We start from the raw sequence: 16,066 nt of genomic DNA, 5'->3' as shown, positions 1-16,066 counted from the left end.
CAATGTAGTTTACTATCTCCATCATAAAGGCCACAATAATCGAAACCGACAATCCATATATTCAAAGCCGTGAAAACAAAATCTCATACAAGTTTACTAATATTTGCAAAATAATTAACTAACTAACTAACTAGATGGCTTACTGAACCCGAAGGTTCATCACCGAATTAACCAAAGCCCTCCATCGAACCCTGTCCTGGGCCAACAAAATCCTTGAAAAATAATTGCGTAATTAAACTAAAAACACAACAAACTTCAACATCATTAACATCAAAGTCAGCAACTGGGCATGATCCTAAGGCAATTCAACACACCTTCCTTAATTACCTAACTCATCATCCCCCATATTATTCTCGATAATATAAACGGACGTTCTTAAAAATCATTTTAAACAATCGGAAAAATATAATATAAATACAGGAAATAATCCTATAAATGCAAAAAGACAATTGTTATTCATCACGTTAAGTATTGGCTAATTAATAAAACAGTGACACCATTTTTAGTACGAGTTTTACGTTGATATAGCAAGTACATGAACAAATTAAGTATATTTCGTATAACAGTGGCATCTATTTCAGGTACTATATAAAACATCCATCTCGGTTAAGTTAAAGAATACACATTTACGTTTTTGGCCTTGAATGCGTTAATGTTACCCTCAAAGGGAATTTCTATGAACGGTTTACTTTTTTTAAATAAAGGAACGAAATTTATTCACTGAGTTCCTCTGTCTAGTTATTCCTGTATTATCCCTCTATGGGAATCCAATAGCGCGTGAAGCAGTTTCTGATGTGATGGTATTACACATTGCCACAGCCCGGGTTGAAGGGAGTTATGGTAGGCAGCTATATTGACTAATCCTCCATCCTGCTCACGTCTGGGAGAAGGATTAAAATGTGACGGCAAAGATGAAAACGTTCAGAATTGAGCACAGCGTAACACATCACAGGATCGAACTAACACGCAGAATTAACTACACCCACTGCTAACAAACTCTAACAAACCTAAGTGCTTCGACATCGCATTGTTTGTCCGAATTCTTACACAAACTCTTTTGCAAACGTCAAAATTATGTATGCAAATCACCGCATAAAATTCATCCAGAACGGTGTCCACATAAATACTTTTAATACTCATGGCATCAAAATAAACACAACAAATATTTTAGGAATAATTGTGTTATTCATTCTGGGAAGAAGGCGCAAAGTTTCTGCTTACTAGACCTAGTAGCCATCACCAAACTGTATGCTTCAAGACCACGAAGGATTCCCCCCTTACGCGCTCTGATGATTCAAGCAGTAAGCAGCTCTGAACTATGGGTAAACTCAAATAGAATACACGTCACAACACAAACTTTTAGGAGCTGGAGAACAGAGTGCTGAGGACAATAGGCTATTAGGAACTAAGAGAGAATTGACATGAGTCTGCATAGAACTGTACAATGACGAGCGCCATATTTGTACTCTTCTTCCTTTGATAGCACCAAGGTGGCTGAGATGGGAGGGTTATGTACAACGGACGTACTAGATACACAAGAATTGTAACTAGAACATCTGAAAGGAGCAGAAGCGTAGATCGAAACATAACATTCAAAGTTATCTTAAAGAAATAGTACGTGAAAGAGTGGATATAATCATCTGGCCGAGGACAGAACAAAGATGCGGGCTCTTGTAAACATCTTACTGAACCTTCCAGTTCCAAAAACGGCGAGAATTTATTGGCTTTCCTGACCACTACCATCTTCTCAACAAGAACTCTACTCCATGAAGGTAGTTAGTATAACTAAAGAGCTGGGTTACCGGAAATTTGGCCCTTCCATCGATATCCAATCTTTCTTTGTTAATCACTGTATTACTCTGATTCATACAATCTGTTACATAATTTAGGTGCATAAGAACTATCACAAAACAATTCAATGCTAAACTTAATACAATAATTTCATAGCAGCGGCTCAAACCGCTTGAATATGTAACGTACACATCAATATTTCCTCCTGTGAACCAAACGTTAACTGTAATGTGCATATTGTTTAAAAAATAACACAGTAAAGGAAATAAAATTTATATGCTTAATACAAATGACATATTTATAAAGGAGAAACCTCAGCAAAAAGGATTAACAGCTCAAATACCTCATTGCGGTTGGAATTAATACAAAAGGAATATATAATTAAACGGATAACTCAAACATGGCAGGGGAAAATATTCGATGTCGTGGTATACTAGGAACGTAGCATTCATTTAATTCCAGACACACCCTACCAGAGGGTTACACAAAACAGTAAAACGAGGTGTGACGGACCGAACAGTTCTTTCTGTCGATACGTTGTGTTTCCTACGTACCTTTCTCGTTATACTGAACCACTTGGGATACCTAGGCGTAGAAATGTAGGATAATATTAAAATGGATATAAAAATTTTGTTTCGACTGGATTAATCTGAATCAAAATATAGGACACAGACGAGGTTTTTTGAAAACAGCAGTGAATCTTATGTTCTATAGACAGTGTGAATTTCTTGTGTTGGGTAACGGCATAAATCTGCAAGCTTCCGAATTGCAGCAGAGTGTCGTAGGAAAAGAATCGGTATATGACAAGTCGCCTGCTATTAAGCCAGAAAAACATTGACAAATGAAACAACTCTAAATTATAATGTTCCCGGCCCAATACATGCACTTAGATTCCCTTGAAAGCGAAACGGGAGTTCATAAAATGTTAGATTTAGCGCAATGACTTACCGACAAACAGCACAGCCGTGTCGCCTGCGTATACTGTGTTGACAAATTTTTATCAGAGTCAATGTAAAAATCATTCCACGGGTTACTAACTAACAAACGTACTTCAACTTCTTAAGCTTTCACTGATTATACCTTACGGCCTGTTCTGAAGACAGCACGGCAAAGAAAACACGAGCGAACATGTAAGCCTCCGGCCTCGGCAGAGGTTTTCCTAATGGCACGTAAAATAAATAGTCCAAAACGAAAGCAAAAATAATGTTTTTGTATACTACAACCAAGGCGAATGGTTGTGTCGGAAAACGGAACTTGCGACTGTCATTCCATCTTACAGCCAGACACCGAAATGAAGGCTCTGGCTTCTAATTAACCTTCTTGCAGAAATACTTCTACAAAGCATCTTATTTAGAACAATTATAGTTTTCCGTTGCAATTAAGCGTTTGTTGTCTAACGATTCAATTTTAAGAACAGAGCAACTGACTGAAGAGTCATCGAGAGATCTTAAGCGAAGTCATGAACACAGCGGAAATCAGGCGCATGAAATCTGTTGCAAGTAGTAATTTTCATCAAAAATGTTTCTTGATGACCAACATACAAGAGAAACTACTTGGTTCAGTCCCCATAGCGTCATCCGAGGTGGCGTAAGTTTTGTTCATCTGGTGATGACGACATCGGCGAAAAAATGACAAGACGACATTAGACGTATCACAACGCTGTGAAATTATCACACCTGCATTAAATACAGATGAGAAAAAATGTCGTTCTTTATACAAGTTTAGCTAATCCTCTTCCATGACAAGTCGACGAAAACTATCATCAATTAATAAAATCTTCTCGGGCAATCAGCCGCGTCAACTGGTTACCGTAGAAAACCGACGTTTCGGGAACCAATTCTGTCCCCATCATCAGGGTTCTGTGACTGGATACCTCAGAAGTCGCCTGTGTTCCCGAAACGTCGGTTTACTACGGTAACCAGTTAACGCGGCTGATTGTCCTCGCCGCGAAGTCTCAAATCCTATACCAACAATTAGTTCAGTACAGAGGCTACAGATTGTGTAGGGGACCTCCTCTGCACGTTACTCGAGAATGAAGTTGTAGAAAACTGATCAGCTCAGTTTCGAGCTAAAACAGTAGCGGAAAAACCATTCCCTGGCACTGGCTAATTTAAAGCGACGGCATTCTTTGATGAAACCAAATTTCCGGTTTTGTTTTAAAACCGATTCTGAGCAACTGATTTTCTCTGTATATGCCCCACCTCAACGTGTTCCTGTTTTCAAAGCGGGTACTTGAAGACTCTCATTTCCAAACGCCTTGCATTAAAGCATGGCACCTAAAACCAAACAAAACCTCTTCATCGTTGACGTGAAGACTTGGGGGGGGGGGGGGCTGACTTCTCACGATTTAGAAGTCAGACAGTGGGCTATATACCTAATTCAATTCACTCACGCATTTGCCACAACCGCCGCTCCAAATAGAAATGTTTTAATTAACACAAAACAAAGCGTAATTTTGTGGTATTATACTTGCTACGAGAACCCCGAGATAAAATTGCATTTTTACGACAAGCTATGCCAGTGTTGCTGGTTCTGCTTTTTATGACGATCATAACCATGGTCAGAAACGGTTCGTCATTTGGGAGGGTTACGCTACTCTGAATGCATTTGCCAACCGCAGCTACCACCTGTTTCAACACCCGACCCATTAAGGAATGTAAAGCTCACACTTTATTAATTAAAGGGTCACATTAAAACTGAATATGCATAAGTTTACACAGGCAGTATATAGGCCGTAGAATGTAGTGTGAGCACGGAAATCTTGCGCATACATCAGTCTATCGATCTAACAAGACTCCTCATCTTGTCATTTATCATGTATGCATAGACTTCCGCTCAATTTACCGTCAAGCCTTGCACTTAAACTATTTACAGAGTATTAATTTCGAAATAAGTGTAGTGAAAAATGAACAGGTCCTGGAGTAAGTGCGGCAATAATGCGCCTGGACTGTGTTCAGAACGTACCTATTTCAAATCCACGACGGGGCACTCGCGAACTTTCACGGTTTCTGTAGATTTCCTAAATTATTCGAGTTGAATGTTGAGAAAATGAAAAGGGTCTACGATCGTTTCTTTACAGCACGTAACTTTGCAGATATACATCGTTAAATAACCTCCAAATAAATTATAAATATGGATTCGATTCAAGTATGGGTGTTGAGATACTTCGCATCTTAGTTTCCTTATTGTGTGGTGACAAGCACGGGGTAATCTGTAGTGCATACTGGAACACTGACGACCTCTTTGTAAGGTATACGAGAATCGAAAATAACAATAAATATTTAAAACATGAATACCGGCCGAAGTGAGTTATGTACATGAGAGGTAAGTTCCTCAATGCGTTGGACAGACTTCTGTGTATAGAAAATGTCGGTAATATTCACGTTTTAGACACGACACGACAGCCATAAAACAACATATTAAGAGGCTCACTTGTTAAATACCTCTCGAAATATCTCGGAAGGTGAATGTTTTCGCTGAACAAATTACTTTCAGAGTAGAGAGACTTGGTAATGAAAAGCGGCAACATTAATGCTGATTAGTCGCTACTTTTCATCAACATAAAGACGGAATCCACAGTAAGAAGCTGAAAGGTCGTCTTACTTGTATTTAGAAAGTATCTGAACTGTATTTCATACAAAATCTTTACTGGTAATGCATATGTTGAACAAAACATTAAGTGCTATATTATTATTATTATCAATATTATTATCCCATCTATTCACCACTTTATGGGGTATGTACTTCCATGTACCCGAGACAGACCTTGTCCCTAAGGTACATAGGGCAGCAGCTATTTCCGGGATACATATTATTTTCAGCAAGTGCCACATGTATTATATAATTTTATTTTTACAGCGTTATTATTATTATTAATAGTAATAATATTATCATAATCATCATCAACCCTATATTTTGTCTGAACAGACTGAGGGAAGTTATTAATCCTCAGTAAGTTTCCCAGACAAATTTCTAAGAGGTCTTCCTAATACACAGTGATATTTCGAAAATTGTCCGCAGCTGTAAAAAAATTCCATTTTGAGGCCAAACATTTTACCCATACGAGGGTCTGCACAGAAGACAACGAAACAAACATTTCTCATGACAACTAAGTTTCGTGCAAGAACTTAAGAACTAGAAATGCCCTTCTTCTGGTGAACTACCCCACAAATCGCAGAGTTCCGAGTTAATTCTATAAATTTCTGACCACTTTAAAGTAAAGTGGTACGAGATTATTTACAACCAATCCCAGGGCATAAATAGGATACAAAGAAATGCAATCAGATACACCAATTAGGCGCCTGATTTCGCTGTTACTATCACATGAATTGTTTTATTATTCTATTTGAGGTTTAATTAACGACGCTCTCGGTAACACACTATATAACGTCAAATGAATAATGAATATTGAAATGGAAAAATATGGAATAAAGCAGTCGCAGCATATTTAAGACACTGTCCCAGAATTTCAGTGACAGACTGAGGCAAGAAAAACGTGTCAAAATAGCTCATTCATGGCTGAAATTTTAACCAGGGGCCTTCCGAATAAGAAGTAAAGACTTCCTATAACTCTGCTACCACGTTCGATAGATTACCACCAATGAAAGTTACCCTTTGTCCATATACAGGATGCAGAACTGAGGCAGCTAAGCATTTCATCAGAACACTTCTTGAAATGGCGATGAGAAATAGTGAAGTCAAACAATCAATTTAGTATTTAAATAAACAGGAAAAAGAATCATACTTTTGTCATGAGCACATAAATATAACCATCGCTTCTAAAAGATAGGAGAAAGACATAAAATGACCAAGAATCAAATGGAAAGAATGCTTTTCTTTCTGAAGATGGAAGAGAATGAAGTGACCTAATTGACAGAGGAGAAGGAAGAAAAGATAATTAATGATCGTCTGTGCAAGACTTCAAAGACATGAGGTTTAACGTGAGAACATACTACAAAGATATCTCTCGAAGGTTGTAATGAATTTCTATGCAATTACTGTAACATCAATTTGTAAAATTAATTGTTTGGTACAGACGTTCACTTCGCGGACACACTTAAGCTACAAGCACATAAAATATCCACTGTAGAACAGTCTTCGCAGCCAACTTGAACACACACGAATAGGCAAATGAAAAATTATTTGAAAGGAAAAAATGTACCAGACCTGTTTTTTTCCAACCTTACCTAACTAATGTTCCAACTATACGTTCACGGAAAACTAAAGGCATACGGCTTAAGCAAAACACGTAAAATCAAGCTGTCCTTTATCATTACAGCATTTATTAAAATTAGTAAAATCAAGAATACCGGGTTTCAATTACGTAACCCTCGCGGACAGTATAACAATATTGGTATTCCTTTAACGCGTTCGTACTTACAAACGTAAATACGGGCCCATTCACTTCGCCGTGTGCGTCTGGCCATCTAATCTAATTGATACATACACATTTAAAATGCCAGTTCCTACCTCAAGGAAAACACAACGCGTCTCAATTACAAAATATTAAATGATTGATGCTGATTAGGAAAATAATAGCTGTTTGTTCTGATAATCACATTAAATCCATAAATAAACTCTGTGGGTAAATGCAGTTAACGAATGTTAACAGGAGAAGTTAAATATATCGAAGCAGCGACACATTCAGAAGAATCAGCTTAGGCCGATGAAATGGCGAAGCAGGGTTGAACAAGATCCCACTGTAAATACGATTTAAAATCCTACAAGCTTTGATAAAGTTTGTAAAAAAGAATGCCACATTAATTGCAAGCACAGAAATTTCACAGCTTAGAGTGGAAATTGAATTTTCCGCACTGCCGAACGTCTACATATCACAGAAAAAAAACAACTACTTTGAAAGACAGAACCCCATTAGGGAACGTGAAAGCGCATTGTTATTTCCTACTGAGCGAGTAAAAGTAACATCAAAGCTGGCTTTGTACACAGTACAAAAAGAAAAGGAAAAATAGACAGAGACACAGAGGAAACACTATTCAAAAGAGTATGTCTGATGTAACGTAAAATTGAAAATAATACAATAAATAGCCAGGACACGTGGTGACGGTTTTAATGACGAAGGAACGTATTCTTGTATAATCAAAGTTAATGGAGCCAGCAGAGTGACACAGTCTCTCCTCCAAAAATATAAGGCTATTTAACACAATTTATTCTACAACACAAACACTTATTTCCATGGAGGTGGCTTTATAACTACATTTTTAATCATAATATGTTCCTCTGCCGTATATGAAGGAGTTTTCCAAAGTATGGGTGTCGTATTTGCCCGCCAGTATTACATTAAAATGTACTATCTCATTGAGATGTCGTCAGCTTATCTGGAAGTAATGTAACAGCTCGACGACTATTTATGCAATTAGTCACAAATATCTACAGGGTTAAAGTTCAGAGAACGATAAATCATGACGACATAATATAGCTTTCATATGTTAGTTTTCAAAGGTTAGAACAAACCGCAAACATGAAAGATTTGAGTTTCCCACGGCGGCTAGGACGACATTGTTCCGAGTTTGACGCGGTGTAGACTCGTAGAGATATAGTTTCCAACTATTCGAAAGAACGTACTGTCTCCATCTTCAGACCTGTAGACAGTATGTTTCTTCAGCTCTGAAGACACAGACGGTACTTTTCTCTGAAAGGCTGTTATCTACCTACAAGTCCACACGATGACATAACTCTACAAAGACATCATAATGAAACTGAATGTCAATGAGTATTTGAAGATTCATAACAGTTCTTCTGTCATCATCTACCGCACATGTTTTAATGTGTTGTGGGGGGGGGGGGGATACAGTGTCGAACTGTCATTTCTTGGAAATAAAATTACGATGTTAAAGTACGTCATTACTAGAATAAAGTAAATGGTTACGAACAAGAATCCCTACATTGCAAGTAAAACAGAAGACCCCTTCAGGCGCCACTTTCATATTTCGTACACCAGTTGATTTTGTTTTTCAAAGACCCTATATTCACAACCGACACATCCACTGCCTTTCTCATACTCCTGAAATGGTGGAATTCAAAGAGGGAACACGACTATACATACTGTACGCTACAGGAAACATAATTTGTAAAACATAATCCAAAACATTGCACGTCAAGTATGTTATAAGGTTCGATGAATTATGTTCGGAATGTGCCGTCACAGTGGCCGCGTGGTATGAGGGCGTGGGTTTTGTGCCGCTTGGCCGCTGGGACCGTGGGTTCGAATCCCACTCAAGCCATGGATGTTGTGTCGTGCCTTCCTGTGCACAGGTAGAGGCCTTGCGACAGGCCGATCACTCGTCCAAAGAGTCCTACCAACTGTATACAGATCAGAGCCAACGAAAAGTTGGGACCCATAGATGCTCAGGCACTGAAGAACGGTTCGTATAAAATAACAACTAAATGTTCGGAATAAATAATATTACAGTGATATGTTTCACTCACCCATCAAAGGTCTTGGCCGTCTCAGTAACCAATAAATTCCAGGTACTAACCTGAAAACAAAATAAAATGTTATTTATAGTCACCGACATACAAGAAAACAGAATAAAACAGCAACGCAAGCAATATATAAATACAATAAATAACACCTAAAAATCAGTAATTATCCATCTCATAATAAAATTAAGTGTCTACCGTTTAACAAGGCTACAATTCTGATGGTAACAGGCATCAGGCGACAAATATGTTCCCACCAATTACCTACACGTCAAACATTTGTGTTGCTCACTTAGTTTTTGACGGTAAACTCAGAAATATATTCCCGAAATTCAGTTTCTACTACTTCCACTATTCTTCTATGTGATCTATTAGTAGGGGTACTGCAATCATGTCAAAATTTAAGCACTACGTCGTTTCAATTCTTATTTATTAACGCTCTCCTTACTGTATCACACATACTCTGAAGTTCATGAAAATTTTTTATTACGTCTCTGTCATATTTATGTGGTAGGGCCAAAATTACAACCTAAATATCTGAAGTTTTGAGCCTGTTCAACAATTTGACCATTTATTGTTATCGTGCACAAATCGGACGTCAAATTCAGGGACTCAAACTCATCAAAATGTTCCCATAACCTCGTCACCAGGTGTTTCACAGTGCTGTTCCGTAGCATGAAATTGTCATCTGTTTAATTCATACCCTAAATAACATCTTACATCATCAAGGTACCATCTTGCATATTTAAAACAACATACTCACAGAAAAAGTCTCCCATAATTTTGAAAAATAATTAGTTAAAACTTTCTTAACCCTCTGTGTTGGAATGCAGAGAAATATTCGTGTCAATGACAGGCAATAACAAGAATTTCATTAGATATAATTTCCTGCTTACAAGTAAATAAACCTCATTCAATCTGCAACGGATTAAAATAGTTTTTTAGATGCTAATTGTAGCAAATGTAATGTTTAATCAATAAGAATAGCTGGGATTACCGGATTCCAGTGAAGGGACCTCAAGTTCAGAATGCAATACTTCGTGAAATTACTTTAAATCTTAGGTCGATAAAGCTAAATAATAATACCAGTCTCTCTGCACATTTATATTTAATATATTCTGTGTTGTTTCCATAACCGGTATTAACTGGTTACTAAATAACTTTAGCAATCGGCATACCGAGCAGTCAATCATAAACATTCAGAGAATAATTGCAGATTTGCGCCGTGGAGTGAATGGAAATTGGCTGCGTAGGTAGACTGCAGATCCGACATAACATTCCAGTAGCTGATAGCCTTCCACAAGGTCCAGCAATGCAAGATCGTAACGCAGCTTTGAAATCGCTTCATTAGACAAGTATTTAGAACCGACATATTCTGTCGTATTTCATGTCCTTGTTATTCCGCTAACAGGCAACGGCGACGATAAGCTACCGGTTGCCAAACCAACTGCACGGAGCAGTCCTTGGGAAGCTAACAGTAGTTCTTTTTTAATAAAGAATTCTGTTCTATGGATTTAATTAATTACTTAACGAGAACCCTACAAAAGTATTTCTTTTTCAAACTGCGTTTTAATTCCTGGGTCAATAGTTTAGGAGAAGTTATAAATTTTCTTAAGCCATCAAATATCATTGTTACATCGTTGCGTGTCTAAAACATTTTGGGTTTTCCCAATGAGCTACAAGTCGTTAAAACCTGACGATGCATAAAAGTGATTCACTACTGAACAGAGATACATTAGCAGTCATATGATTACGCCAAGGTATGCACACCGTTAAGTGAGAGTAATCTGCTAAATATTCTGTCCGCCAAAACATTTTAACAAGCATATTCCAGGCATGAAGTGGGTCCCTTGTCACAGCCCCATAACATGGCCCTTCCACGAGTTTGTAAATATACATAGAACGCAATAGCCGGACAGACGACAAGGGGATGTCATCCAGGTACTGTGTTATAGAAAGTTTACAAACCTCGGAGACCCAGGAACTGGGATTTTTTTCTTTCGAACGATCTAGAACACTTGGATTTTTGGGAGGTAGTCTATATGAATGGACGCCTCACATCTGCTGCATTAAACCTTTGAGCTATTATCATGATGCTGGCTATCAGTCAAACAAACATACAAACATTCAAAACACAGACATTTCAGGTTCATAAAGGAAAACGTGAAATAGGCGTGTTATTTAGAAAGCTGTAGGCTGCATTCCGAACATAGAACTGGCCTGTATAATGATTCCCGATGAGTCATTCTCATGCATGCAGAAATACACGTAAGCTATAACAGGCTACTGGATAGCCCCCTACAGTCGAGCCAACATCCTTGAATCGATCCGAGTTGTAGTAAGTACACTCGTGTCAAGTTAGCACGGCACACATAAGCACCCCATTCATGAATGATTATTACGGGCAATAATAACTTTTTGTAGAAAAGAGGGCCAAGAACACCCAAGACAATATACACACATAATTAAACAAACGTCTACTCAAAAGTATTGAAATTTATCTACTGATTATTAGTGTCTATATATCACTTGGTGTTCTGCTTCGAACGTAAATCTCCTAACTCATCTGGTGCTTACATATCAATATGTTTTATCACAATAATCTTTTACGATATAATCAATTTGTGAACATTACTATTATAGTTCAATGTGATAGTTATCATCCCATGATTAGCCTTATGTAATAACAATGAAGAAATCAGATTTTAACTTCTTTTAAACAGTGACTATTAAAATAAATACAGCTGAAAGTTTACCTATTTAAGGACTTCGAGGCCAGCACGGAGCGTCCTTGCAGCTGACATTATTTTATACATTTCCTGTGCCAAAATATTCCCTATACGACTACACCCGAATATATCAGAACTCATTAACAGTACTGAAGAGATGTCAAAATATTTTTGCACGTTGTCTAAGTGTTTTCGTTTTGACTAAGAACACAACGTTTCAGAAGTTGGTTCCACTTCTGTCAAAATGTTGCAGGAGAGATGCCAAAACCTTACCGACCTAAACTAAGTAAAATAGAACCAACTTCATTTCTAAAATATTATGGCGTTAATTAAAAAGTTACGCGTTGGATGATAATAATAAGTAACAGGATAATTACACACATTGCGTCACACAACCGACAAAGCCTCGAGTATATTTCTCAAAGAAGTTTAATTTCAAGCTTCGGTCAACGACACTGTATCAGCTACACAGATTCTTCAAAGTCACATGAAACCAGATGATAATTAAGTACTAATTAAACTGAGTAACTCCAACAAGCCGTGTTCTTCTTGAGAAGGTAACACCACGCTCAGCTAGCCAAGAAATTTGTATAAAACAAAGCGAAGTACATTATGGCCACAGGAGCCCGTGATCGGTCCATATCCAAAGCCAGTCCTATTTCCCAAATATCCATTTTAATATTACTCTACCATCTACGTCCAGGCCTCCCGAGTGATCTCCATTCATGCATACAACTACATTCTTTACGAATTTCTGCAGGCTACATGCCCCGCCCACATCAACCTCCTTGATTTGATCATCTAGTGAACAAATACGAACTATGACACTCCTCGATACACATTCTTCTTCAACACAACCGCCCACGGAGCCCAAGCGAGTGAAGGTAGGTCAAAACAGAGAGAGAGTGACGTCCTTTCGTAGTCTTTAAGAATGCACAATGGTGACGGCTAGTATAGTAAATGAAATCAGTGCGAAATTAAAGTAAAATAATGAGTCTGACTCGATAGAATGAAACACGTACATAAACCGAAGTGTCTAATAGCTAACGAGCAAAGAAATCGAAACGGTGATACTAGCTATAGGTTTTGCATTACATCAAAACTTGAATAAACGGGGCTTGGAATAAACCGAATCTTGTGTATATATGTCCACCGCAATATTTCTGTGGTCTCTGGATGGAATATGCAGTGAAATGCAAATACCTGTAATAAATAGAACTGTTTATCATGGAAGTGAAAACTTTAAAAAAAAAAACAGAATATGATGGAAAATAATGTGGTATCACTTTTTTCTCCTCCCTGTTCATACAGTTTGCTCCACAGCGCTTCCACGAATTTGTCGGAGGGGAAACATTTCTGTCACGTGATAGACAAACAAACAAATAATAAGCTCCGCCAGTGACAAAATTGCAGAGTGCTTTAAATCGACAGCTGGAAACAGAAACAAAGCAGACTAGGAAAGAAAAGACGAAAGAAAACAAATAACATTACGAACAAATAAAAGGCAAAGAAAGAAGAACAAAAAGTAAATAAGGGTTGTAGTTTTCATAACATGCCAGCTTACTTATCAGACTCACGCGGACTGAATTTCTGATATCTGATTTGTTTCACAATCACATACCTACAACGAAATGTCGGTGTTAAGCAGTAACGGAAAATGTTCAAATCTACTTTGAGCCATCAGATATTGTGCACACGTAGTCTCGAATTTGGAGATACCTATAAATACTTCCGATGCGTGTCTTCAGCCCTGAAGATGGAAGCAATATGTTTCTTCGAAACGTTGGTATCTACGTACACATATTCACAGCCATGAGGACCTCAGATTTCCTACGAATGTTGTCTCCCTGGTAAACTAACGTCTAACACTTGTTTATTCTCAAGACTATAAGATCAAAGGCCGGAGGTGAGAAGGAGTGTGGTTATCAAATGATGTAAGAAACCAAGACCATCAATTTAATTATTTCTGATATAAGTAAGGGGATAGTGAACACGTTTGCTTCTGTGTCTGGCATATTCTCGATCAGCCAATCCGTAAGAACAGATAGTCAGTCTACTTCAATCGGGAGGGGGGTGGGGGGGGGCAGTAAGAGGGATATTCAGTACATTCAACTAGCAGTTACTCTTATATGCAATGGTACAAATCAAATTAATATTGTACGAACGAGAGTTACTCGGAAGGAGGCGTTTAATTCAGTTCAGGCCACCAACATTCAACCCTTACCACGTCAGAAATATGCAATGCGGGGTTCCTAGAATCCTCCGGTTTCTGCACGAATATGCCTACCATTATTTATATATATATGAAACCCTCCCTCACCGCTCATTCCGACTCGCATGCAAAAGGCCATTAAGATCAAATATAAACCTGATTATCGTATTTTTTTCGCGAGCTAAGAAACAAGATATCGTCATCCGAAAACTGTAAATCCCCTCAACAAAACCACAGTTGCTGAGGTAACGAACGGATAATAATTCGGAAGTGCCCCTACTTACAACTCGTATGTGTTTATAAATCCCTGAAATGCGTTAGTTTCAGAAATAATATCATACAGAAAGCTTCAAACGTTTCTTAGTCACATTAAAATTTGACTACCCTTATGTATGTAATATGGACGAGGAAAGTCATATTCTGGAATGAATACATACAGGAACTGCCGCTTACGTCATCAATGAACTCTCACACTTCGTACTGGCTATTCAATCGGACATACGATCCAATACAATCACAGATCAGTGTCAGGGCCAAAATTACCTGCTGTAGATAAGAGTCAGAGGTTTCACTACGATTACACAATGTTGTCTTCACGAAGAGGGAAAAAAAACACGTCACAGTCGGTTGCCATCCACTTCGTGGTGCACTTCACGTCGAAACGCCCAGCGTGTTTGATAATTATATGAACTGGCGTTAAGAATAAAATCGACACGCACACCGAAGTCTATTTTAAACGATCTATTTATTCGTGGTTCTGTGAGATATCAAGTAATTAAGTACCAAAATATCTTAAAACAGCACGCGAAGGTCAAAATCTGCTAAACGGCTCACTAAATCGTTTGTGAAACCCAGTGTCCATCCTGATAACTTTTAATATCAAACAAAGGTCGTGAAGAAGTGGTTAGCCTACCACCGTGTTCAGATGGTAGAGAGTTAAGGGTTTTCATAGTTTCCGGAGACCCTTCAGCACCTTACATCAGGCTAATATCAGTTGCTTCCACACCTTTCCAATTCAGAGCCCAGAAAACATCATGCCATTAAATAAAACTTCGGCATCGTTCAATTTTACCCGCACGTAAGCCTACGCAGATTAATAATCACTTCAATTAAACATAAAGAACACACTCTACTTCAGTTTCCACGGATTACGATCCTGATCCGTTCCGATTCGGCATTAATTCTTAAAGCGTGACACGACAAAATATCCGGTAAAATTCACCGGACGGCAATGCGTTACATCTACATACACAGGACAAGACACCAGGAAAAAATGGGCGTAAAATCATGTCCGCCTGAAATTATAACCCATCACATTGTTCGAGGGCTGGTAGGCCATATTACATTTAAACAAGTGACAACTACCAGACGTGGCCGAACGATTCCAATTCTTTCATACAGCAATAGATCTTATTTCGGGCTACGTAATCCGACCTCTATTTTGTGTTCTTGAGTAAAAATAGGCCCTAAATAAGTAGGCAGGTGGCATACGCTATAAACTTCAAACTTAGAATATGTAATAGTGAAAGTAATGAAATCACGAATATGATGGAACAGTGATACCAACAGAACACAATCCTGGGATATTTTCTAACTGGCACATGTAATTTATTTCCCAATCGTAAAGATCTTCTCAACGTTCTGACATGTGTTATAATCAGACTGTGTTTCGGCATGCACCGCTGGCAGTGTTACTGCAGTAATAAGTGGCAATGTAGATTTGAAACACCACAGATCCCTAAATCGCACGATCTGATTCATCTGCGCCTCTCAGTACGTACTACGATAAAATACTATGCGCACAGCCAAAACAATTACACCCGCACGTGAGCAAAAAAAAACCCTCTCATCCAATGTCTGCTCAAAACTTGTACATTACTGCACCACTAGCGAC

At 38.2% G+C, this 16,066-nt stretch overlaps 1 protein-coding gene across 5 annotated transcripts in view; it reads right to left on the bottom strand.

Annotated features, from left to right (window-relative positions):
* Positions 1–16,066, bottom strand: part of LOC110828453 (Krueppel-like factor 6) — a 617,820-nt gene that overhangs the window by 502,483 nt on the left and 99,271 nt on the right. The gene's annotated exons all lie outside the window — the stretch shown is intronic.

Source organism: Zootermopsis nevadensis, unplaced genomic scaffold (genome assembly GCF_977971745.1).
Source record: "Zootermopsis nevadensis isolate Lab colony 2312 unplaced genomic scaffold, Znev_1.0 Znev_ptg000011l, whole genome shotgun sequence".
In the NCBI taxonomy this organism is placed as follows: domain Eukaryota; kingdom Metazoa; phylum Arthropoda; class Insecta; order Blattodea; family Termopsidae; genus Zootermopsis; species Zootermopsis nevadensis.
The sequence above is the reverse complement of the archived record's forward strand: the minus strand, read 5'-3'. Positions and strand labels throughout refer to the sequence as shown.